Source organism: Botryllus schlosseri, chromosome 9 (assembly GCF_051294905.1).
Source record: "Botryllus schlosseri isolate E-star chromosome 9, Bs_hap1, whole genome shotgun sequence".
Classification (NCBI taxonomy): domain Eukaryota; kingdom Metazoa; phylum Chordata; class Ascidiacea; order Stolidobranchia; family Styelidae; genus Botryllus; species Botryllus schlosseri.
Window position 1 is genome coordinate 16,209,221 of NC_137244.1, and position 25,568 is coordinate 16,234,788.

The 25,568-nt window shown below is 41.0% G+C and overlaps 1 protein-coding gene across 1 annotated transcript in view; it reads left to right on the forward strand.

Annotated features, from left to right (window-relative positions):
• Positions 1 to 13,796: 13,796 nt before the first annotated feature.
• Positions 13,797 to 25,568, forward strand: part of LOC145447388 (U3 small nucleolar RNA-interacting protein 2-like) — a 186,837-nt gene continuing 175,065 nt past the window's right edge. The window contains exon 1 of the mRNA XM_080325814.1: positions 13,797 to 13,808. The gene's annotated coding sequence lies outside the window, so the exon portion shown is untranslated. The remainder of the gene's footprint in view (positions 13,809 to 25,568) is intronic.

The following is a 25,568-nucleotide window of genomic DNA, read 5'->3' on the forward strand; positions in this document are numbered from 1 at the left end:
CCGGCTCCGACCCAGTCCGGCCGAAATTGAAAAAATCCCGCCGGATATCCATGCTCCGCACTACTGGGAACTCACGACTTGTACTCCTATATTAGTACCGTAATAATGCTGCATACTCTGACCGCCCTTGGTAGGGTGCAGAAGTGTTAACTGTGCTGGCGCTATCACATCTCTCGCTTATTCAAGTTATCTAGTATAAGCGAGGCCGTTAGGGTTGTCCATAATTTGGAAAATCTCAAAAAAGATGCGTATCCATGTCTCGTTCTGTAGATTATTCAATAAAAACGTCAATGAACCTGCAATAAGCTCATAGGAAAGTCGTTAACATTTGTCTAAATGCGTTTGAAAGTAGCTGCCGTAGAGTGGGCGTGTTAGCGGCCATAGAACGGCGAGAAGACTAAATTATTACAGCGCAATTGAGCGACACATGGTCAGTATATGTTAGAACAGGGGTCGTCAACTCAAAATGGATCGCGGGCCACTTTTCAAAATTCCTAGAGGCCGCGGGCCGCGTGACTTCAATATCGAGATTAACATAGCCAACGCAGCTTAACAGCCACGAATGATAACTATACGTAAGTACAATGCTGTGCTCTCTTGCATGGGTGATGGGCATAGCCAGCACAAAATGAATAATATTTTATTGAACAAACACAAATACAAAAAAATATCATGCTCATCAATTTCATTATGTTTCAGCTATGAGCTGCGCACGATACCTGACAACATTCTGTAGCAACTAAAACAGGGGTGGCAAACCTTTTTGTTGTTCACGGCCGCATTTTGTTTACTCATGTAGCCTGCGGCCGCATTCGCCGGTACATATTGGTAATAAACAAACTGGGGCCAAATATCCACGTTAAACTCACCATGACCATTTTTGGTACACCCCGGACAAATCTATTTACTCATAACGGCTTACTACGGGCACCGAAATCGTGAATATAGTCATGTTGCGAGGAGCGACAGGGATCCGTACTGTACTCACGTTCATGGGGGAATTTCGTCACTACATATTAGTATAGTTACACATATTACTATCAAATATTTGTCCTTCCTCGGCCCATATGATCAGATTCACCGATAGAGTTTATGCAGGGGGTGTCTTCAAAAACTTAGATAAGTTAATGCTGTGGTGCATCTTTGGGTGGGTCCATTCTCATTAGTGCCCTATGTTGAATGCAGTTGATTCTTGACCTCCCATTAGAATTGTCGTTATAGTGAAAGTATATTGGATTCGCCCCAACGCAGGACAACCAGAAAAAGATTAATTCGGGATGAGGGCAATACGGTTAAAAATTGGTATTTCTTTATGGGGCGCATCATTTTTCTCTGCTGTTCGCATCTGCACTGTGGGACTCAGATTACAAAAGACACCGCTGTATTAAAATCTGAAATCAACTCGCATTGAAGTGCGCGTGGCGCGAAGAAAGTTTCAAGAATAATTCAAACCTCATTAAATAGGGGGTCAATTCGTAAATTTAATTTGCATAATATTGGCAGCCGCTAACATATCCTGATTGAATTGAGTGTCAACGGCCGCATAATTTTTCTTCCACTGCCGCAGATTGGCCGCCCTAGGATTAAAGAATCGATATTGGGGTTAGTTATAGACACGGTAGCCTATATTTGCTGGAAAACTATCTACTCGAAAAGCATGCTCTCTTGGTGAGCCCGAAGTCGTTTATCAAGCCTCTCGGTCTTGGCAGTGGTGGGTAATTGCACGCCAAGGCAATATGCCCATTCATATTAGCAAATTATTTCTCCATAGAATGATATTACCATGCAGAACCGAAGGAATAGTGATATTGGGGACAGTAGAATGGGTTACTTTGAACAATAACAACAATATGTTTAAACTGAAATCAATTTCGGCATGGTTTACTGAGCGTTCTTTCAAAATTTCTCCAAATCAAGCCGCGGGCCGCGTGTTGGTGACCCCTGTGTTAGAAACTGTAGCAAATAGCAATGCCGCGTTTTTCTCAGAGGATACCGAACAATTACAAATAGTGCTACAAGAGCTTAACCTTACAGAATCTCCAATATAACGACGTATAACAGGAATCGGCACTTTCGGCACGCTAGATGATTTGTCATGGCACGCCAAATTATTTGACGCACACGACGATACATGTTTGTTGCAAAAAGTGAAACAGAAGGTTTTAAAATGGAGTAAATTCGTAGGTGACCCGAAAATATTTTGTAACTTAACATAAAATAGAGTATTGTGGGGGAAATGTGATTTATCTTGAAAATTCTCTCCGCGCCATTGGCGCGATTTACTGGCCTCAGATTTCTTTATAATAATGTGGGAGTCCACCACGATTCGGGCAACATACGACCATGCGACTCCGTCCGCCGTGTGTGCTGTGACGGTGGTAAAACTTCAAAATTTAATACACACCACAGTTTGGTAAAATCGTTTGTGATTGATATGTCCACCGTCCAGACGCATCATATAGTTCAGCGCCCGCAGGCATATTTTAATGTAGCCACGGATAAACATCTGTTACCAGAAAGGCATCAATTAGGTTACATGCATTGGTCGTGATGAAATTCAGGGAGAATTCTAGTTTTCGAAGGTTCACCGGTCCGAAACATTTGTTCTGAAGTTTTACCGGTCCGCAAGGTCACAAAAGTTGAGAACCACTGCTATACAGTACGTGCTAGACCCGCCATCTCTTAGGACTTGGTAACGGTATTGCCTAGACTGATCAAAACATTATATATCGAACCACACATAAACAATTATGAATTGAATTTACAGGATAACATTTTTTCACATTACTTCATATATTTTGTCACTATATTGACGTGCAAAATCAGTATATATGGATATTGGACATAGAGTTTATTCACCCGTCGTATAGCCCGCATGAGTTCACCTCAAGCGAACTAGAATAGGATAAATGAGAAACCAGAGGTGGTCAAAGTAGTCACCGTCGCTACTCAAGTAGAAGTAGAAGTAACGCCGGAATTTCTACTCAAGTAGAAGTAGGAGTGGATGTTCACAAGTAAGTAAGTAAGTAGGTATTCCACGCTTTATTTTGCCTACAAAACTGAAAACTGTCAAGTAGAAGTAGAAGTAGACTAAAATCATAACTACTTAAAAAGTAGTATGAGTAGGCAAAATCTACTTCAAGTACTTCAAAAAGTAGAAGTACTTCGTTACTGACCACCTCTGTGAGAAACACGATCTTCCTGAGCCGCAGGATGAGCAATGTGGTTTGGGATGCCGTTTTCTATACTATTGGTTTCTATGTGAAGTGGTCCATGCCATGGCACAGCGGCCACGGGCCACATATACGTTGATGAATATGGCTAATCAAGATATGATATATAACAGTGGTCGGGAACATGGCTCGCGTGCCATATGACTCTTTTGGATATAAGATATGGCTATTTGACATATTTTTAACTTTGTACTTAATTCATCAATATTGCAGCAACTTGTTAGTAAATTTTCATGATGGCCCGAATAATTATTCTCGTTGCAGCATAAACATGTTTTTGAGAGGTCAAGACAGTGGGGTAACCTGGGTTAGGGGTTCGTACCCCCATTTCAAAATCCTTAAATTTAAGTTGATGTCGCGCCGGCGACTAACACCACCGGCAAATTCGATGTACCCGTCATCGCGCGCCTCTGAATTGGTTTCCACGATACCTTGATTGATACATGGACATGACGACGCTTGTAGGACAATGCAGTTTTCAAATGCACATTATCTTCCTGATCTACACAGATAAATAAACTTCGTTGGAAGTGACATTAACAATTACGAATTAAAATTAAAAACAACGCCATAGCTATCCAAGTTCTTGATTGGTAACGTCAGTAGCTTGCTAGGACCGAAGTAAAATGTAGGTGAGTAGCGTTATGTTACGCCGAATACTTCAGAAGTCGATCAATATTTAGATTTTTGGAATCAGTGCGACAATTTCATTTGAATAAATTCTGAGGTATTTATACGATGAGTTGCGCTATCACAGGTGCGGCTTGGCCCGTCTGTGCCTCATTTGTGCGTTAACTCTCCTTTCTCGCTTTATTTTCGAACAATAAATATGAAAATTCCGCGATTTTGGGAATAGAAATGTTTAAAATCTAATCATTCATAAGCATCGATAAAAATACCAGTAAATAATCATTGAAGGTTTCGCAATTCTCCCTCGGTCATCTCTGACGACACGTAAGGCACTGCCTCACTTTCCTCCCCTAACCCCACGTCACTGACGTATCACATCCTGCAGTGGGTATATACTGCTTTACTGCTGTAGTTTGGCTCCACCTATACGCATGTCGCATGTGGGCAGAAAAATATGGCGCACATTACGAATCCCATATATTAGTGCTACAAATATACGGCATGACTTTTCAATTGTGACGTAGCAGTTGATTGACATGTAAGGCTCTTTGGGAGCTACAATTGGAAATATTGGGGCAATATGGCTCTTCGGTCGAAAAGGCTCCCAACCACTGATATATTACAAAGCTATATATCGAGATATGTCAGTCTTAAAAAAGACGAATAAGTCATCGACGGCCATTTTGATCGATAGAATTTCGTCCAGCATCGGAGATATTTTCGATCTACGCACTTCTTTGTATTCGGGTCATGGACTCCATCAAAAGTGGTCCGCACTGTCATTGTATTTGAGATGCGGTTTCGATATTGGTAAAGCTACTACTCGACTACATCAGCTGTATCAACACGATCCGGCGTCAATAAATTCTTGAGAGCCGCATTTCAATTTACTTACGAATTCATCAAAGGCAATGTTGTGCCTGAGACAGATATGGCGTCGCACGGTAGTAATAACGGCTATAACTGTGTGCGGCAGTGTTGAATTTTACCTGATACACACCGTTGTCATTGGGACATCTCTATTGCAATAAACGACCGCATTCTTCAACCTAGCCACATAATATATATTCACATTGGGGTTGAGGGTGGTTAATGCTTTCCAATCTAAATATTTGCTCCATTCTGATTGAGCAATGATCTTATATACCTGCTAACTAGTTAACTAGTAATATTTAACCGTGGGCCATTCTATTATAGTTGTCCAAATAGAAAAGAAATATGACTTTGTGGGTTTATGTGTTAAACATGCTGCACCGCAAAACACGACTTGATGCTGAAAAATGGACAGTGGACACATGCAGTCGGACATATCCCCACAATATATTGATGGTGTGACGCTCTATAGAGGCGTGATTCGGCTTAACACTTATCCGAAAGTGCTAGCATATCCGGTTTTGATCTCAATAAACAAGATGAAACTTTTGATAACAGTCTATCATATCGAGAAGCTGTATTTATTCGGCCTCAAACTTCCGTCAGATGTTTTTGAGCGCGATGGAGTGCCTGCGTAATTAATTTTATGATCAATACTATGGCCGCGGCAACAAGCAACATTCGAGAGAAGCGATACGGTTTCGGCAGTAGTGTCTCGTCGCCGGGCATCGTAATTCGTAACGTATTGAAGAACTACGTCACAATGATCAGAGCTCATAGCATGTGGAATGGCCACAACACCTCGGCTTTCGCTACACCTGTATGTGTGCACTTGCACAGTGCATGTCATATATTGGGATATCGGAGAATCCAAATTTTCTTTCAGGCCACGACCTGAATGTATTCCACAGTGGTCTGGTCAAAGTAGTAATCGTTGCTACTCAAGTAGAAGGGGAAGCCGCGTACATTTAGTACAGTTGATTTCAAATTTGCTATACGCATTTTCGCTATAGACGCAACATGACTAATTACGCGACAAATAGTTGCAATTTTCGAAAACACATTGAGCAGCAGTCATACAGGGGTTATTTCGCTCTGTTGTTATGACAGTCTTCTTCGTAAAAGTGACGCATACTTTTCGAAATTCTACTTTGCATAATCAAAAAGTGCAGAAATTGAACTTGAACTTTCAGAATTTGTAGACGTGGAAGTATCGGCTAAACATTACACACAACCCCTTGAGAAAGTATAGCCGAAGTAAACAAAACCTAGCCGAGTACTCCGCAAAAATTGGAGTACTTGGTTACCGACCAGCGACCATGCAGGCGACCACCTCTGGACGTGATATTGTAGTTTAATACGCTACAAAGATATCTGAATAGATGCTTTCGGGAACGGTTGAAATGTCTGAAGTGTATGGAGCCGAGACTTATTTTCGACAAATGGTGAATACTTGGAAAATGCTTAAAAAACGCATGTGCCGCTACGAACCATAGTGATGGAACTAAATCGAATCTATTTCTTTACTTGCACCCCGTAATCAATGTCACGATTTCACTTACGAAATAGATGCGGACATCTCGTGAAAGCAATGGTAGGATGTAAGTAGGGGAGATGTGGTACCGATGGATCACTGGGACCGAAAATACTTTGAAAATTCTCTATGATAATTCCATGATTACACTCCGTGAACTTGTCTACAATTGTATGCTGGCAAAATCTTTCCTCACATACAAAAAAATTCGACGTGCGCGAGCAATGTGGTCTCTCACAGATGATTTTTGTTTTAGGGGGTGTAAACTAAATTTAGATCGACATATACATTTTTCTTTGTAACCTTCAACACGAACAAACCAGCAATCATTTTTATTGTGAAGTGTAGGACTTGTATCAGGCTATATAACGGCACCTATTATTTTTTTCAGTACTTTCCCTAAGTGGACTTTTTTTCGATTCATGTATAAAATTCGTAGGGTGGGGACCGATGATACAATAGCCAAATCAAGCAAAATAATCAAGCATACTAATCATGAAACAAATGAAACATGTCTATGTACTGAAAATCTTTATGTAATACTTGCATATGATGCTTTATCGCTATAACGAGGTATTTGGAAGTCACACTGTCGATTTTCAGACAATATGTATGTACCCTCAAATTTATAAGTCCGAGCCTAAATCGAAACGTGATTTTATGACAACATTTGAGTTAATATTTATTCTATTTTTTGACAGTTGCGACCAAACATTCTTCTTTGGCTTGCTGTAGCTTAGATTATAATACTGAGCAAGAAAAGTAGTCACATTTGAGTTTTTTAGGGTATATGTGTCATAGGTCCCCGGGTCGTGTGTCATTGGACCCACCGGGTGGGGACCGATGACACGTTCGAGCAACAAATTTTGAACGCCCATAAATATTTTTTGAAACGACGGATATTCATGTATATGTGCGCGATAGGTAGAGCTTGTATCAAAGTGCTGAGCCAGCAAAAGATATGCTGTTTTCGGCTGAACATTTCAGGGCCAGCGATCATTTTCCGATTTTTGATCCATCGGTACCACATCTCCCCTATACGAAATCGTTGCAATACATGTAGTCCCGTGCAACCACTTTTTGGGTAAGTATCGAGGCGGCGGACCCCATACCTGAGTACTCGAATTAACTGAAGAAAATTGTTACACACACGCAGGCCTACTCAATACTCATGAAGCACTATAAACCGAAATAGTTACACGCCAAGCTTTGGTAATGCCAATCAAAATCGTGTATATAGTAATAACCTTTATCGAAGTCTCTCATTTATTCGTTCAAAGCGAGAGCTTCGCCGAACTAGACTTGAATTGTGGAATGAATTTAAGATATATTGATATTCCCACGAACGTCCGCAAACGGTAATCTTGCTCTCTATTTAAAAGCGTCCCGTCACCTATTCTCATTCCAATTAAGCGCCGACTATAACAAGTCGAACAAATCGCCCCGGCCGACTCCGGCAAACCGCGCCTAATACATTTAAGACTTATTTGCGTTACAAGACGTGTTTCCCACCAACGGGACAAAAGGCGACAAATCCCCGGTTATGCCGGGCGAGACAAAGGTCTTCGAGATTGTTTGTTGTGCGGGGTAAGTTTGACGCAACGCCATTAGAGGCATTTAAAACTCGTATTAACGTTCTTAAGGCGCCTCGCAGATGTTACGCAAATGCGGAAAGTTCCGTTAAGTGACTGTGGCGCGATCGCGTAATCCCGGTACGTTGGCGATAAAACAACTCTCATCTCCCAGGCGCCATATATCGACCTCTTCAGCCGCTATCTTACTTTAGCGTTCAGTTTCTCCTATATACTTCGACAGTGCTGTTCTTGTGGATTTTTCGCGATTTATTTGTCTCGGATATGTCGGATGTGTAGTGACCAATCGGGGTCGCGTCGCGGTCGGTCGATATCTTGATATTGCTTAGCGCTATAGCGGCGAGAATCATCGGAATCTAGAGGAAATAGTCACCTCCTGGGATACGTCATACAAACAGAATTACGGCAACGTTACTTCTACTGCTCTATAGTGCAGGGGTTCCCTGAGCGAGTCTCATTGGTTGCAGGCAACTATATATATGTGTATTGTAGTCGATATTTGTTTTTGTTAATCGACGAACATATGTGGTTCCCCGAAGGCTTTCCTATCTGCGTTAGGGTTTCCATGTTGGTAACGGTGAACCACTGATATTGCTCTCGTGTATTATCTTTTGGAATAAACACAAAGTGGCGCTAGATAGCTGTCATCAGCAAGTTGGCGAATGAGACGACGACCATAATGACTGCAATTCCACTTTTTATCTTTCTCTCTGCGGGGTATGAGTTCTCTCAACATGACGACGGCAGTCTCTGATTCTTTGCTCGCTCTGAGATGGAACTACAGAGGCGTTGCCAATTTCAAATTCCGACACTCTTCTGGCTGGCACCAGAATTTTGCGTTAGGCACGCTGGTCGCTGGAACTATTTCGGCCCTTTCGACTTTCTTCAACTATCACAATGAAAAATTGTTTTCGACTCATTAGATCAGTGGTTCTCCAACTTTTTATCTTCACGAACCCCCTTTGGACCGTCACGCCCCCCCGCGACCCCAGATTTTAGTTCAAATTTAGCTATATTATCGTGCAAGCGCCATCTCTCTTGTGCAAATATATTAACTGTAGGCTGTGATAAAAAGCAGCAAAATGAAATTTCTTGAAAACAACATCATATTATCTATGTGGAAATTTGGAAGACTCATATTATTTCAAAGCGAATTCTGTAGCTGCATTTCTTGAAATACACGGTCTTGTCTGGAAAATCCGAGCGGTCGATTTGACATGAATGAGTGCCAACAATCCATTAATTCCATAATGATAGGTGGTGGCGTATGACACATTTGGGTATGGCAACATATATGGCACCAATTTAACGTCCAGCCCAGTTATTTTCATGTACCATCTCATCTTGAGATTATTCTGCAATAGCAGGATAAAATGGATTTTTGTTAACAAATTTATTCCACATCCCCATGACATCTCTAAACACCAATATGTGGGCTATTGGCAATTACGATGACTTAGCACAGTAGAATATTTCATCTCAGACAGCCATGTTCATGGGAGTCCTGAAGTTTTGTCAGTTGAGTGAAGCTGTGTCGTGATTTCTTTAATTTAAAAAAATACTAATTCTGTCGCAGTCGAGATGCAATGATTCATATCGGTTGCAAGAATATCTTGTTTTTTAGTGAACCAAAGCGACAATATAAAGTTATGCACCAAGTCATCGATGTATACTGCATGCGCATTGCGCATATATTGTTCATACTTGTTATATGAACCTTACACGCTATCAATGACGTGCATCGTTTTTAATTTAACATTTAGAAGAAAAAGAAAAATGTCTAATTCGATGTCCGAAAATTGATGACCAAATGATTTGGGTCCACATTGAAACAAATAAGTACAAATAACTTACAGCATTATAGCCACTAGTTAGTTTGTTTGAATGATGTCTAAATTATTATTTAAAAATTATGATAGCTGCGTTTTGCAATGAGGTTGGACTAAAATGTTGAGGCGCTATACTCTACACCCGATTAATTTGGCTTGCTTCTCCGATGACATGTTACATCTTTTTCAAAGGCATTGAAAAAGGTAGATAATCATATTACGCGATCCCATTACAATTTAATGAGAAATGTACTGTAGATTGTAGAAACTAATCAATAACATATTATGTTAGTTTTTATATATCTTGCAAGATTAAAATTCCAACCAAACGCAGACTCGTGGCTCTGTGCTACACGCTGCACGAGTGCACGGGGTATATCAGTGCACAGCCAATCACCGTATATTGAGTACGTCGAATGACGCTCCCTTAGAGAACCCTGCATATAAAATCGGCTGTTTTGTGCTTTGGTGTTGTTACATTATGTATTTCCTCGCCGATTCTACGGGGATTAATGATCTAACGACCCAAAGGAGGAATGCAAATAGTCTCATTACCGTTTCGGCGCACAGGTTCACCAACGATATCGGCGCCAGCCGTCCCAGCATCAACATGCTACAGGAAGGCAGAAAAAACGAGTCTAATCGGAAAGAGTATTATATAAATTCATTCCAACACGGCGCGATGATGATAAAGGGGTGCATCGATCAAACAGTTAGCCTTGTCAGACTTTCAAGATGGCTGTGACGTTAGATGTTGTTAGTAAATCAAACGCATTTGCAAACAGATCGTGGCGTCACCTCGTTGACTTGGTGGGTGACCTCGGCCGCTAGGATACACGAGTTCAAGACAATATTGGTGTTGCTATCGCAAAGGGAATTGTTGATACCAGTTATACATAACCGAATGATACCAAAGTACGAGGTACAACATAATGGCCGTGAGCAGTCATTCACGCAATAACTATGCAAAGTCCAGCATGTCCCATATGCACTTCCGAATCTGAGGAGGCTCTACAATTCACGATGTCAATAGAGTGAGTAAGGTGGAACTCACCAGTCAATTCAACTGATCGGAGTAGAACCGGAATGAAATGAATTTTGATGGGGCTGAAAACGAAGCAGTGACTTTTATGCTTCCCGAATACCGGCGAATTCGTGTTCGAACTGGAGGTCTAAAAGATTTCTACTAAAATTGGACAATGGACATTTCCTGAATCGCTAGGTCTCAAATAAGCATTGTTCGGGTTCGAATTGTCGGACTCTCGTTTCTCCTTGTTCTAAGAGGGTATGATAGCACTCTCTTGGGTTAAATCCGCCATAAAATTCGAGAAAAGATATCATTATATCCTTCGCATATACTGATTCATTTAAACTGAATTAAATGGCGAGTCAAAACAGTTCAAGCCATCAAAATGGTATCCGGTCAATTCCAAGAAAACCATTACCGAGAATGCCATCACCGAGAATGGACACCACCGAGAATGGACATTACCGAAAATGGACACCGCAAAGAATGGGTACCACAGAGAATGGACGCCACAGAGAATGAACATTACCGAGAATGGAAACCACGGAGAATGGACACCACAGAGAATCGAAATTACCGAGAATTCAATGCAGGCATGTTATGCATATGAACAGGTCGTGTGTATGTGCAATTGTGCATCACGGCGTTGCCACATTAGGTGTCGATTCTCAGGTTTAAATTTCTCGACAATGTCCGTGACAGTAAGTTAGACTCTTGTCATTTGCCATTCTCGTTAATATCTCATTCTCGGTGGTGTCCATTCTCGGTAACGTCCATTCTCGGAATGGCATTCTCGGTAATATCCATTCTCGGTTATGGTTTTCTCGATATTGGTATAGATATTGGTATGGAGAATATTTGTTATCATATGCTTTTATCTGCTATCTCAAATCCACGATCGTTGAAAATATAGCGTCATAAACGCAGTATATATAGCGGTCGCTTACGATTAAACAAAATTCGCGGTGGGGTGGTCGATTAGTGGATTAGTGGTACGTTTCGCCTCTGCAAAGCCAATGGGCCGGAAGTTCGATTTCGTCGTCGTAATCCCTTTGTAAATGTTAGAGGTTGGTACATAGTCTTCTCAACTCCATCCGATCCGTATAAGCGCTGTCTTGTAAAAGCCTAGAACGAAAGAGAACCGTGATATAGTCGGCAATAATCGAACAAAATATAGGTCGGGTGTAAAATTAGAGGACAAAGTATTTATCGCCGGTACTTGAGGTCAAGTATAAGAAGCGTCGTGAATATCTATTCAGGTACAAATAGAAATAATGATTACCAAGTAAATAAAAAAGTATAGTATAATATGTTTTCCTAAAAACTGAAAACTATGAAGTAGAAGTGGCAGTAAAGTCTAAAAACATAACCGATTGAGTAAGTAGTGCATGTTTAAGGCAAAACCTACTTGAGTGCGTCGAAAAAGTAGAAGTACTTCGTTACTGACTACGTCTGGTAAAATGGCCGTAGATGTCGAAACACAGTGAAAACTAAACAACAAAATATCGGTGCCGCACAAGCCTCTCAACACCGGCCGATAATTCACCCTGTGTACATTAGAGATTTCTAATTTCACGAGCACCAAACGTGACAATCGACGGTTAGCGTTCAAGTCGCCCGCCGCGCCTCGTAATTCGCACCAGCGTCGCCCGACATCGCCGGTCCCGCGCGTACTGATTGACGTCTCCTCGGAAGTTATCGCATTAGCGAAACCCGGCCGAGGTTTCTGCGGAAGGACGGCGAGCCGAAAAGATCGCTATCGCCTCATCGTGTCGCGCATTAATTTATTTTCAAACACGGGCGAAGATAGGACTTAGCGCCTCGAGTTTTATCTCGCGCCATAATAACACCTCGGCGCCACCGCGAAAACACTGCCTTTTTACGGAGCGCGGCGACACGGTTGCGAGATGTGAGTACGGAAAAAAAGGCAGATAGCGGGGAGACATATTCGTGTTTACTTATTACATTCACTGTTCCAAATTGGTGGAAAAGCGCTAGATATATCCAACCCAAAGACGGAAAGTACAATATATACCATAGTGTTGGGAACAAGTCCACTTCCTGCGAGCCACAAGTCATATCGGGTAATTACACAATTTTACTCGAATCAAGTCAAGTCGAATTATCGAAGTACGCGGCGTGATTCAAGATGATTGAAGTACAAATTGAGTCGCTGTTTATTCTGAATCAAGTAACGAATATAGAGCTACTTATGCATGCAAAGAGGGTTTGTATCGCTCACACATATGTATAACTGCTAAAACTACGTAATGTAACTGTATATCCTAAGTCTATATAAATAGAGGAGAGAATACGAAACCTTAAAAAGTCGATATTAATTGATAAAATGCAATACACAGCCACCTACATATCCTTCATATACAATTTAAGCCAACATTGATTTTTGACGACTAACGCATATATCCGTTCGACTTGAATCATTCAGGTAGGGTTGCATTCAAAACAAACGGTTGTTCAAAACACTTTGTTTAAAACATGTTTTAAACAGTGTTTTAAACAAAGGCCTTTTTTTTAATTGTGTTTTTATTAAGTTGTACAATTATGCCATAATTGGGTAAATACTATCCAAAAATATGTTTTATGAGCATACGGACGACGATTACCACCCAATATAGCCGACGTATACGATATGGGATGGTTGGAACCCTCGAAATAGTCGTTCAACAGCTATAGTACGTAGATATAGAGCATCGGTATGGAATGAATGATCTGATGGTGATGACCGCCGACCGTAAAATGCTACATGATGATGTAGTCCTGGTTAAAGATATTTTTGGTCCCTATATGACAGGAGTTGGAAGCCTATTTCGTCAAAGGAGCTATATTTACCCAATATTTTTAATTGTGATTATCAATCAATCCACTATGGCGTCACAATTGAATATTCGTGACGCCATGGCTTAGAAAAAAAAAAAACATGTTTTAAGCAAGGGCCTTGTTTGAAACATGTTTCTTTTAAATTTATTTTTGTTTTAATCACAACCCTACATACATGAGGTTCGTCAAAGGGCGCACTGAGCATGCAATGAGCATTAAGCGGTCTATAGAACAGAAATAGGTTGTTATATAGTGAATATAGATAGATTACTTCTAGTCTACGACAGCATACGCTCTAATTGCATCATTGCGGTCAATTTATATGTGACATACCATGGAGGCTCAATAAAACCAGATCGGACCCGACAACCGTTGAATGACAGGTTGCTCTCACAGGCCGCACCAGCGTGTCGAGAACACGCAAGCTACTCTGTATACTGTACGTAGGCCTACAGCAGAGGTCTCAAACACGCGGCCCGCGAAAACATTTTGTGCGGCCCGCGACAGCGTTTTGGATTTCGAAGTATTCGACAATATGTAACTACCAATTTTTTTTAATTTGAGAACCTGAAATTCGCTCTAAAACTACTTCAGAAGCCTGAAACTACTCCTTAAACTTCTCTAATACATCACATCAAATTTATTGCATCATCAAATTTATTGCTGCGCAAGCCGGTCAAAAATTACCGTCAAAATGCCTTTGACCAAATGGAAAGTGTGACGTACACCAAGTTCACTGAGCCGTGAGATTTGCTTGTGTCCACACCATATAGGACACTATGAAGAAACTATCAAACTGGTATGAGCAATAATAAAATATCAAAAGGTCGTAGCTTGCGTCGCGTAGCGTATAGATATCTAAGAGGTAGGTATGGCAACCACCATTGGCATTATGTTGCCCCTTTGATGTATAGTTGGTTACATCATGTGTCATCTTGGGTATCGTTATATATGTTATTATAGCCGATTAAATGTGGCGAGTATTAACTAGTCTTAGCCTACGCTTCACAGCTGTAACACCAATGGATTGCACATTTCTATTGCTATGGCACAGTATCTATTATGTTCAAGTTGTTATTGATCTGTTCCAACATTCGAAGGTAAAATCAAACGATGATTTTATTTGACTTGGGTAATGACGTGATCAATATAGCCTAGTTGTCAGTAGTAGGCATATGCCCGAAACCCGGAAATAAGGCCTACTTTGAAATACATTGAATTCCACTAGTATTGGTGCTGCGGCCCGCGGCGCCATCAAAAAGTAGGAAATTGGGCCCCGAGCACATTTGAGTTTGAGACCTCTGGCCTATAGTGCTGTCACTTCGGGATTGCTATAGTCTTCTCGTCATTCTATCGTCGGTTCCACGCCCACTCTTTGGTAGCTACTTTCAAACGCTTTGCGCACAATGAAAAGACTTTTCCGTGAGCTTCGTGCAAGCTCGTTGATGTTTTTTAATCAGTAATCTGCCCTTCTGTGCAACGTACCCCGTACAGCTCCAGAAACTTAGTCAACCCACATTTCTGAAACGCCGGGTTCGAGTCTATTTGGTCACATTTTTGCAAAGTTTTTTTTTGGGTTTTGTTTTGTGGTATTCATGGTGTTTGTCGACTACAATGGTTACACCAGGCCCATCGTCTTTATTTTGATTCCGTATTTGCCGACTTGTAGCACGGCCCACATCTAGACTTTTGAAGACACCGCCGCGGATGAGATGGCGATGAGGAACCTAGATAAACCTCCAACACTTAGCTAGAAATTCAGGAGCAGACCTCGTGATTCTAATCAATTGAAATCATGTGAAAAAGTGGACTCGAGTTTGATTGGAGTCAATCCATGATTCGGGTCGTCCCAACACTGCTAGTTCCCGCAGATGCTAAGAGGGCGTCCGAAGCAATTTTCGTCCACTCACTTATAGAGAAACAAACATCAAAACATATATCTACACAAAAACAACTTGATACGCATCACAGCGATATCTTTAACGCGATAGCAAACCGATATGAGTGGACACTGGACATCCGTCACGAATGCTTGAAAACGTTTAAAAAATGGAGATGCTTCACACTTTCCAGCCCTTGCTCTCAGCTAGAGTTTCGTATATTTTCAGTACATAGTGATGGCCTCCATTCGTGGGTTTTCTCTTGTCATTCAGCACCGAGAAAACCAGCGCACGACGCCTACGAGTCTCGCAGAGGCGCGATTTCGGGTGTGATTTTATCGATCCGAGAAAGCCTTCAAAGCGATGACAGAGCTGTAGATTTCGAGCGCGAAATTTCTCACCTTCCCTGTCACATTTTTCCGCCAACCACTCAGACATCTCGTCTCCAGCGATGCGCCGGAGATAGGTAAGATTGCGAAACTCGAGCGGCCTCTGACAACGATCCGTTTATTATTGATATTTACGGTCATTCGTTTAACGCCGATTTATCTCGTGTTCATCACTTATCGTGTCGACGCTCCATTATTGTGGGCATGCCGGGCTCGTTTATGTATGTATTACGGGACGGGCTTAAACGGTGTAATGCGGTGGTCGCCTGTGTACTTATCTGGTAATATATCACGGAGATTACTGTCATTTGGGATCGTGTGGTGCGTGCTATTTTGAACGCTTTTTTGCCGGAATAAGTTGCGTGAGAATTGCTTGGCTTCAACTTCGTAAGGCTGATGTATACAGCGAGATATTTACAATGCATGAATCGCCAGTTTATATATTATTCTTGCTTCTTTTTATTATTTCACACGTTTTCCGTAGAGATGTAGGCCTGCACTCCGATTTCGTAGCAATATATGCGAGAGGTCCTGGGACAGCAGTTACAAAAGAAGCATACTTACCCATTCCCCGATTTCGGGTTCGGCTTCTTTGAAGTCATTCTTGTTCATATTGTCGTGATGTATCAGTGACGTCACATCATTGCTGAAATTCGTTGACCTTGTTCAGGCTATGCCCGCTAATTTGAGTGATAGACCAAATTTTCTGCTCACATAGCCCATAGGCCAGGGATTCCCACCTTTTTGTTTAGTAACTCCCCTTGCAGAATAATTGCAAGCTCACGGACTCTTGTAATTGATGCTAATGCAATAATTTTGCAAAATCACGCATTGAGCAGTGAGCAGCAATGCGCGCGCCCCTACGGCACTCGAAAGATTGCGATGATTTAGCAGGGCTATGCTCTGCGACCCCATTCTACCTATGTGACCCCACGGTTGCCAATGATGTGCTATAGTTCGCAAACGTGACTGAGATGTCGGTTGCGGCTTATCAGGTGGTCCGAAACAAACTATATCCACGGTTTGCCGATTCCGATCATTCAGTGACAGCCATGGCAAATATCTCTATTGTAATGTTACACGCCCAACATTTTTATCAGTGTGATGTGGCCTCCACAATATAATGGTTTACTATACGTTCCATAGCGACAGGGCGGAGATTACCTCGCATATGTTGAAGTCTTCTTATAATACTTATATCATTGCACGATTTCTTGAAGAAATCAGAAAGGGACAATTATATTGCATAATAGTGGAGGCCAAAGCTGAAAAGCTTCCGGAAGCTGCAGTTCATGGTGACAGGCTGTGTCAAAGAATGCTGCGTATTGCATAAGACTCGATAGACACTGTATTGAGTGTACTCGATACATTTCCATGCCTGGCGCGCGCTTCACTTGCGGAGCGCAGAGGTTGGTGGTCGCCTGGAGGTAAGAGGTGATCTGATGAATGCGGTATATAGTTTATGCTTCCTTCAATTTGAACAATTGAAATTGCCTGATGTCTCGGACTTCAGTTTCACTGATCCCGTGAGCAAGGGTTTGTTCAAATTGGTGAACTGCATTCGAGAGCAGCAGGAATATTGTCACCGAGAAAAGAACTGAAATATACGCGGAATCGCACATGTTATAAGGTTATATAACAGGAATCAATGATGATATACGTAACGAGTATTTCCGTTAAAAATTACGATTAATCAAAGGATGACTTCGTCATGGGCTATAGTCTTATTTTCAAAATGGTTCCGTCATTATTACAATGGTGGATTCTTCGGAGATAAGTCGACCAGAATTTTCAATGTCAAAGCTTCGGCTTAGTTGCATCATCTGGTGACTGGATTATATCTTCGTGAGTCAGCGATCCCGTAGCCCGATGTATTTATCTCATTGTGGGATATTCGAATAAGAACCCGTGGAACAAAGCTATTAAGGTGGAGAAAATACGTCACGTTGTGGGTTACATTGTTCGTAAACATTGTCGACGGGCGATTTGACATGGCGATGTCCGTTTCCTTGAAATTACATTACATGTCGACTAAACACCTGCAATTAACCTCGACTTTCACAAATTACGTAAATAAAACACATTCGCTCCTAAATATTTAATGCCCATGAATTGATGCTGAGATACAGTCGCCTATATTACCATAGACGGCTAGAGTAAATATTCACGCTATTTTGTCGGATTATGGCGCGGTATCAATTCTGAAATTTAACGACTCTTGATGCGACACGCCTTTTATCCATTGCGGAAACGCTTATTGTAAATTAATTGTGCATTCTCTTTGACCCGGTGGAATGTTACATTATTCATTAGCCAACGAATGCTGTAACATTATGGATCACACTCACGATGGGCCAACTATCAGTGAGCAAATAACATTAAGCTTCTCCGTTCAGATAGGGAACACTGTTTTATCAATGTCGATATGAGTAAATATAGTCTCCTATGCTAGGGAAACATAGCTCACCGTGCAATATATCATTCATATCTTGAAAACAGAAAAACAAATTTGAAGTACAAAATATCGAATATGTGATCAGTCCGTAATCATTAATCACAATAGTGATGTATGGTAGGCCAGTCGTAGTCATGGAACGAGATCGTTTTATGTTTTCAGCTTCCTATTACACGGGCGGGCTTCGTCACTCCATTGCTGAAGATTTGTATCGCCCGTTCCCAAGTATATAGTGCCTATTCGTTCTGATAAGCATACGCGGTACACGGTAAAAAAAGCGTGTATTATGGAGATTTCCGTCACTTCATATAGGATTGATGTTTTCGATTCGTTTTTACCGACTGAAGTGAGTGTGAAGGCAAACTTGGTACCAGAAAGAGCCCCATGACCGAATATGCACATATCGCTATGGCGACAATTTGGTAAGAACATCTATTTCCCACCCATATATCCACAGCACAAGATTTTACTTTTCAGTATATATATATATATACTTCTGTCACTATACATGGGTTCGACGCCAAAATCGTTACTTTGAGCTTTTCATTGTTTGTCCATTTCTTAGGAGGGTCTGCATCCGTTTTATGGAGTATGAATGAAATATGCACATGCACAGGCAGGGCACATGACCAGTTTAGGCCCTGTATTTAAGAATCTGGGACCAAAGTTTACGTATTTCATAACCTCTTTTCATATTCTAAAGATCAGCGACTGACGATGGCGCATCGAATCTCTGGTTAACCTCCAATCAATTTCGATTATTAATCCCAGGATGTGTGATGTTTTGTGTTGTCACTACGCTCCCACCACCCTGCGGCGTCGCGATATATTATCTCGAAGAATCAAACACGAATCAGATTCAATTGCCCTGATATGCTTTAATCGGATTAATTTGTGGGACAAATTGGCATAAAAATTTGATAAAATCTGGTCATCCGCCAATAATAATGTACGCAATCGCAGTTATGTTGCTTTACATATGAAAGCGGACACCATATCATATTACTAAGGACCAAGCACACAGCACTGTAAAAGCATGGGAGGATAATAGGTGCATTTATCATATCTTCCATCGTATAGCGCAGTGCTTTTCAACCTGTGTGACGGTTCGCACTGGTGCGAATGAAAAAATTGCAGTGCGAATGACGGAGGTGGTGCGAATGGTGCGAATGAAAATCCCGGATGAGTGCGAATGACGAAGGTGGTGCGAATGATGCGAATGAAAAGCCCGGATTAGTGCGAATGAAAATCGTGAATAAGAATTGTTGATTTTTCTGACCTGGAATAATTCAAATAAACCTATTAGGAAATTCAAGGGCAGTGTAACTTTTGTTGTTGCGAAGCAATTGTAAAAACTTGTTTAACTTACGACGCACCACGAATCGTAGCTCTCACAAGCCGTAGTGAATTAATATTTTCGCACTATAATTATCACGTAACCAAAAGCCTGGTTTGCAAGCTTGTGTAGTGCCAGACATACAGTGTATCAGCCCGTCTGAGCCTGCGACAGAATAGACTTTCTGCTTTCTTTCGCTAAAAATCGTCATTCTTTCGTAATAACTGATCGATTAATGCGAGGCACGAGAATAGTAGTAAATACCATCATTACAGACTCACATTTGCAAGTTACTGCAACGCAAATTTTTACCCCTATTTATGACTTATTAAAGTATGGACCGCAAACGGTATAATTTTGGGTCGACACGGTTCCAGAGCTAATATGTATGTAATATTTGTTGAATTTATTGCAAAAATCCTGCGATGGTCTTTACAATTCTAAGGTCACGGAGTTGGGTAGGCTATATACTGTAGCCAATAGGCGAGACACGCAGAAAATATGGGTTTATCATGAGAGTTCATGATAAGATTTGTCCGACTGGTTTTTCTGGAAAACATGGCCGAAGACCGTTGGGATGAACTAGTGTAGGGACTGGGGATGTGCAACGAGCGAGTTCAGGTCTGTGAGACCTATTCATTTCGAGGACAACCCCTTCTGCGACGGGTCAAATGAAGACGTAAAGTTTTCGCCAACAAACCGCTGATAAAATGCGGTTCCAAAACATAAGAGTCGACAAAACCCTGGCCAAAAAATGAGCGATGCTGAATGGCCAACCGTTCGATATGGATATGCTCCGTTGTCGGCACGGAATAGTCCTGTTCTTGCAATCTGAGTGAACAGTAGTACAACTGCGACACGCGGAGGTATTTAATTCACCCTAATTTGAAATCGCGTGCGTCAGACATATTTTATAGTGCAGTGTTGGATAGAATTGTGGTGTGCGCGTTCTATGTCTCATGTCATACATGTCCGTAAAATCGTAGCATACTACTATAATATTCAAAATGAATTCCTTTTCATGAGGCTCGGGTCGCGAGATGCCACAAAAACTCAGATTTTCGTGGTAGCCTGAAAAGCTGTTAAACTGTTATGAATTCCCAAGTTAGATTGAGCTAAAGAGCAGAACATACAGTATCGTGAGTTTATTTGCTCTTCCCACGTACTCGCGAGATAGAAAATGGGAAATCGAAAAAAAGTATCATAAGGTAGCGAGCTCTAATGTGCCTACTATTCCTGATCGTTTGGACCTTATTTCCCAAGACATAAGGCAAAAGCCTCAACACAAACAGGTGGGTTTTTCCCCCTTTCGACATACTGGAGCCTCCTAGACCTTTTCGTCAACTCTCAAAATCGATTTCTTCCAGCAAGCATTTTTCACTCGTAAAAAATACGCTGTATTTTGGATATAGGAGTGCAGGACAGATTTTACGACCTGACCATCCAAGCACTAGTAGACGTCCTTGTACAAAACCCAACAGCGTGTTAGGCCAGGAAGGGTTTTTGTGAAATAGTTGAAATCAAAACGAGCTAAAATAGTAGCCTTTTTAATGAGACACTACACTTGATAGCTTAAGATACATAGTAGCCAATTTGATGCACATCTGAACAAATAAATGTTGTATTTTCATTTTCTTTTTGCATAACAATTTTCGGTTAGTTTGTGCGAATGAAATTTATTTGCAAAAAAAGTGCGAACGAAGCTCAAAAAGGTTGAAAAGCACTAGTATAGCGTATAGGGCGCAAATCAGGCCATCGGTACTTTCTAGTGCAAAATTTTGCTTTCGCAATCAATCAGTTATATAGGTGAAAGCGAGTGAAATGCACCAATCCTTATGAAAATAGGTATGGTTTACGTGCGTCTGCTTTGGTTGGTATGCGAAAACAGAACCTTCCACCCCTGTAACATATCTCCGTCTGAAATGGTGTATTTGAGTCGCTTACTGGAAGGGGGGAAAGTCAAAATGTTTTATACCGTCTACAGTATTGTGGAAATCGGCTGATTACACGATTATTATTGCGGATCCACATTACATAATAAACCGTGCACGTGTATATGTGGAATATTTGGCACGCGTGAGAAAAAGGTGACTGTAAAATTACTAATTTCAAGTGAGACTCGGAACACTCCACATTCTAAACCAGGGGTGGGCAAACTTTTTAGCTCGCGGTCTGCAGCCAACATCGTAATACATTCGGGAGTCGCGTTATATAAAATTGAGATTATAAACCAAAACGCAATATTGGTATTTGATTATATAGTGAGGATATGGAAATAACCAACATTGATGATATCGTACACGCGTCAGAATCATTGTCGTGATTTCACAAGCTGCATGGTCTACCTCAATAACCAATTTTCAAAACTAAGGAAGAAAGTCGGTTGCATCGATTCTTTGAACAGGATGAAGAGTTGAATCTGTGAGCTGAGCACTGAGCAGTGATCTCGGTATAGATTTGCTGATTCTACTTTTGGTTGAACTCTATAGGACAAACAATGCTGACAGCGTCATAAGCATGTTAGCTTCATATACTCTCCCACTAAATATATGTAGATTTGATAAATATAAAGAATTCCGCACATAGAGAGAACGAATCTACAACAGACACGCGAATCGGTTTTTCCAAGTGCAGCACTAAAAGTAATAAACTTGTTAGAGTGGCCAATGTAAAATTACACTCATTCCAGTTTTCACTTTCTGTGATGCGTAGCAATTGAATTCTTAAAATGCGTAGGCCTTGGTGTCGGGCTATCGCACCAGCAATGAAATAAAAATAGGCTATATAGTAAGAATATAACATATCATTATCGTGGTGAAATATAATAAAAAAAAGTTTAATCGAGTCCCGGCAGTAATAAGTACGCATTTTATCAATATTTTAGTACGTTTCTTCGCATGCGGCCCGCTGACCGTAGTTTGCCCACCACTGTTCTAGTAATATCGAGAGCAGAGGTCATCAACACGCGACCCTGATCTGGAGTGTTCATGCACGTTCTTGCGGATTCAAGTCACATAATATGAAACGAAGTGAAAAATTGGAATTACACATGGCTTTTAGGCTTCTGGGAGCCTCGAACGGGATTTGAATTGAAAAGTCACCTTTTTCTTTCACAGAGAAATAGAGACGTATAGCCTACCATATGATCAAACAAAAAATGTCACTTCTTTATTTCCCTCCTTTCTAAAGTGGAGTGTTATTTCTGTGAATTGCCATCCTTGATTCGCCTGAAACTATAGCATGATATCTATCGGAAACGTGGATCTGTTTTTTACTACTAACTCGGTAAACAGATGTCGTCAACTGGACAAACCTTAATCCGCTGGGCGATCTGGCGGGATCAAAGATACAGCTTTTTGATCGTGCCGCCGCGATAATCACCCAATAATCAGAGTCCTCGGGAAAACATGGAGCGAAAATGTACACGTTTATTAATTCGCGCCTCGAACGTAGATTTTTTTTTATATCAGTAGCTACCGAACCTTAATTATCAATGTATTTGTCAAATACATAGGATGTGGGCATTATTTAACCCAAGTCAATATATTTTTGCTTATATGCTCTGATAGAAATAAAGGACACATGCAACCCAATCGGCCACTCGTTTGTCTTCATTGATGCTATATATATAATTCAAACTATCAGCTCTGTACGCGGAGATTGTTGTTGTTTGTGGTATTCGTGGTGTTAGTCGAGTACTATGGTCAATTGGTCATTTACACCAGGCCTATTTTCGTCATTTTTTCCGTTACTGGCGACTTATAGCGCGGCCCACGTCTGGGCTTTTATAAGACACCGCTTACACTGATGAGATGGCGAGGAGGTGACTATAGATCAGGGCCGGCCAACCCGTGGCCCGCGAGAAGGTTTTGAGTGGCCCGCGAGGTAATTTCCGAAATCATCAAAAATGGATTGCACAGATTGTGAACTTGCAAGGCCAACGAAAAATTTGATTAGTCTGGCCGCAACACTTGAGATGTGGTGACTAAAATATCCGTTTCGACTCATTGACAGATCTATCAACCATTCATATATTGGTATATCTTCGTACACTACAATAAAGCAGAATAATTTACGATAGATTTATCAAAGGTAAAAATTTTCTACAAGCTTAGCGCAATATGTTGTCACTCGATTTCTTGTTCTTAATATTGTTGCCCTTTTGTGAAAATTGAAGAACACCCAATGTATCAGATTGAGTCTAATTATATTAACGATTACGAGACAAAGTGTCGTTCAACATGTGCGACCATGCGTTTGCACTGGCAGTAAGACTGTCGACTATGAAACCTAGGCACGAAATGATTGACGCATGTTGGTCGCAGCTTCCGATATCGATATGTCCATGCGCCGAATAGCCCAGTCCTCGCAAACTTAGCCCAGCGATATACAGCAGGCCCGCAATATAATCAAATGACAATATTATTGACCTATGAACTTCGAAAAATTTTCGCGCTTGGCCCGCGCAAAATTTCGTCAATCGAATGTGGCCCGTCGGCCGAAAAGGTTGGCCAGCCCTGCTATAGATAAACCTCGAACACTTGGGTAGGAATACTGGAGTCGACCTCAGTCGGACTCAAACCCGAAACCCATTTTTGTACGTGGAGCTGGTAAAAGTTTTCAGCGTAGATCTTGGCCTACTCTAGTAGAAATAACACTTGCGACTACTTTTTCTACTCGTTGACAAGTAGAGCTAGCAACTTCCAAGACATCTCAATACTAAGTTGAAAATGATACGTAGAAATGTAAAACGTACTTACGTAAGCAGTTTCAAAAAGTATATTTGGTCGGGGGTCGCACACTTTTAGTAGTTGATCGGAGATCGCCAGCACTTTCAAAATTACAAGATGTCTTTTCCGGCCAACATTTAATAATTTCACTCGGAAAAGTAATGCACTTGTCACCCCCCAAGCTGCTTCCGACCTTAAAGTAGTTTTGCAAAATAAACTGTCCAAGCAGAAGTCTTAAAACATAACAACCACTTGAGTATAATAGCGCAACCAGGTAAAAACTACTTGAGTACCCCACAAAAGTAGAAGTACTTCGGTTCTGACCTCCTCTGCGTACATACTTCGGCGAAGTCCATGATATCCCTAACAAAACACAGAGAGAATACGGCAGTAAATTCTGGAGCAACAATACATCATTATAGTATGTGGGGCTAAATTTTTTATTCGGTGATATGCCCACCCCAGAAAGACCCCATTGTGATTTTGGGGGTATAGGGAGTACTGTAAACGAAAGTCTTGTATTTTTGTATCTTCTCCATAAGGTGGCGTGTAAAACAGGTCCACATATCGCCTATCGTCCCCCTATTTCATTTAGACTGCGTATCATTCCGTCCTAATATCACGTTACACTAAACACAGACGTTTGCGCAAGATTAAACGAATATACGGAAGTCACAATTTGCAATATATCACGTATAACTATATCTTTAATGACACATAGCATCGGAGTCATATTTTTAGCATTTACACACTGACTCCATTTCACGCTCGCTTTCATGTTCTTTTGATTACTCAGGCCAAAGGACAAAAGATAGTATAAAATTCATAGTCAAAATCTGTTTGTACGAGTCTTGTGCATATAAAGGCGATCTTTATTAATCCCTCTGTAATCAATAGGTATGAAAAACTTTTAAAATAATAATTTGGTAAGTGATAAGTAGAATTTCTATTAATTTGTTGTAGGCTCGTTCTACATCCCTTCATTCATTCTTCATTGAGGCTTGTTATATGAGGTCCTCCATAGGGTTTAACTAATCCATGGTAATATTTTTATGAGAACTATCATTTTGACACAAATAGTCTCAACCGTGACTATACACTGATAAATCTGTTATAGAGGGGGTTGATATCCGTTTCGGCTCTGCACTCATAACTATTGTCTTATTCACTTAGGGTAAAATTCAACTGAAAAAATACGTTCTATTTTTAATCGCAAGAGTTC